Consider the following 2,251-nt stretch of genomic DNA (forward strand, 5'->3'; position numbering starts at 1 on the left):
CTCCGGATAGGAGAGATGCTCCTTGTTCCGTCAAGTTGGAAGCCCCAAGGGATGGTCTACTCTGCAGGCACAGAGGGCTTCATTAGAACTGCCTCCTCGTGGCTGTGAAGCCTTGAGCGTAACATGCGAACAGCCAGGAATATGGAACTTCAAAAAACTCTGCGACTGCTTCGCAGCTCGGGAGGGGCGGGCGAAGCCGCAGCTACCCAGTGACGCGCCACCCCTGAGCAGACAGCTTCCCCTTTAAGCACCTGCTCGCCGGCCGCGGACTGAGCCTCCCGGAAGTCGCATACGAAGCCTACAGGAAGTCGCGGACGGAGCCCACCGGAAGTTGCTGAGCGCAGCCACGGCATCAGATTCCTCCGCCGAGCGCGGCGCTGCGTCCCTCGGCTCGGCCCCCAGTCTACTCCAAATTTCCTCTGTGGCCGCCGCCCGTCTGCTTCAGGCCTGCCGGATGCTGCTTTTCCTGCCAGTAGTCCCGGCGACGCTGCCTGCCGGCGCTCGGGCATAAGCCCGGCCTGGACCGCGGAGGCCGGACGCGCCGCCGCCGGGACCCCCGGGACCCGCCCCTGAGCGACACGCACTTCCGGCGGCGCGGCGGCGGGGACGGAATCCGGCGGGCGGTGATGGAATCCGGCGGGCGGTGATGGACGCGCTGGCTATCATGATGCAGGACCTCCTGACCCAGAACCGTGCGCTGCGCAAGGAGAACAAAGAGCTCATGGACCAGGTGCGGCGGGTCCTGTGCGAGAAAGCCAACCTGCTGGCCCAGGTGCGCCCGCCCGCCTGCCCGGTGGATTTTCCCGAGACGTTCAAAGGCGATTCCGCCCGGCTTCCCGAATTTTTGATCCAAGCGGCCTCTTACATGAGGTTCTTTGAGGCCAGGTTCTCGAACGACACCCTCAAGGTGGCGTTTTTAATCAGCCGCCTCAGTGGGCCGGCCGAGGAGTGGGTTGTTCCCTACATCGAGAGGGAGAGCCCCATCCTGGCGCATTACGAGGGCTTCGTGGACGCGCTGAAGCGGGCCTTTGGCAGGAACGGGTAGGAAACGGCAGGGCTGCGAGTCCCACGGACCGGGTCGTGCTTGGCCGTGACTCACGAAGAGTTCTCCAGTCCCCACCTGCTGGGCCCGACCCTTGCGAGGAAGCCCCGCTGCCTTTGCACTCGGCCCAGCAACGCGGCCACTGGCGGGGGACCTGTTAGCACTTGAACGGACCACCCCGAATCGCGCCCCTGCCACCTGCCGTCTCTGAAAACTGCTGCTGCCCGCCTTGGACGATCTGTGCCAGCCTGGGAAGTGCCTGAGCTTGTCACACGCCCAGGGACACCGATTTGGAGACCTCAGGTCCAGAGACAGCTGCCAGGGTTCGCGTGGCTGGCAGACAAATATTGACACTCCTGCCCCAGGAACCTGTTTTTCACATGCTTCGTTTCTGTTCTGAAACCACAACAGGCTCAGAGACTGTGCCTTTTATCAGAAAAGTCTAGGCGCTGAACAGTATATGGAAAACGTATTTACTTTTAAAATGTAAATGTATATCTTACAGCACCATAGGTTGGGGACTGTACTTGGGGTTACAGGAGAAACAGATGAGTAAGACCAAATGTATATCTCCACAGGAACACAACTGTGAGAAAAAATTCTAAGTGCATATTCTGATGTCTGGTAAAATAATGCTTTCATGTGCAGAGAATGGCATATTTGCTTCTTGTTTTATGGCCTTTTCAAATCACAGTTTTAAAATACATGTTAAAAACATGTGCAGCTTACAAAGGAGACAGAAAACCCAACTTGAGCAATTTCTTTGTTTGCTCCTGAATCTGGCAAAGATGGTGTTTTTAAAGATGGGTGCAACTTCTAGCAAAAAGAAGGGGGGGCAGGGAATGGTGCATTCTTTTGAGCTGTATCCACTCACCTTTATTCCCCTGTATTAAATGACTTGGCTGCTTCCTTTTTTGTAAACAGTTTTGGCCTCAGTTTTTCTTTTGTAATTAAAGGCATTACTTGATCATTAAAATTTGGTTCAGGATTCTGTGATTCTCTTAGGGTCAAAGAAGGGGAAGAAAAAGGAAGGTCTGAGCCTTCATGTCAAACAAAGTAGTTCTTAAAATCTTCTCAGGACCAAAATCTATAGCTGCCTTTCCTTACATGTCCATAGGTTTTGTCATTCTGGTGGTCAATATAGTCTCACTGAAATAGCTTGAATTCTAATCACATCTTCATACTAAGAAAAACTCATCACTGCCCCCT

At 54.6% G+C, this 2,251-nt stretch overlaps 1 pseudogene; it reads left to right on the forward strand.

Annotated features, from left to right (window-relative positions):
- Positions 1–646: 646 nt before the first annotated feature.
- LOC103072454 (protein LDOC1 pseudogene) lies at positions 647–1,045 on the forward strand (annotated as a pseudogene).
- Positions 1,046–2,251: the final 1,206 nt, after the last annotated feature.

The sequence above is a fragment of the Lipotes vexillifer genome, unplaced genomic scaffold (assembly GCF_000442215.2).
Source record: "Lipotes vexillifer unplaced genomic scaffold, Lipotes_vexillifer_v1.1 scaffold605, whole genome shotgun sequence".
NCBI lineage: Eukaryota > Metazoa > Chordata > Mammalia > Artiodactyla > Lipotidae > Lipotes > Lipotes vexillifer.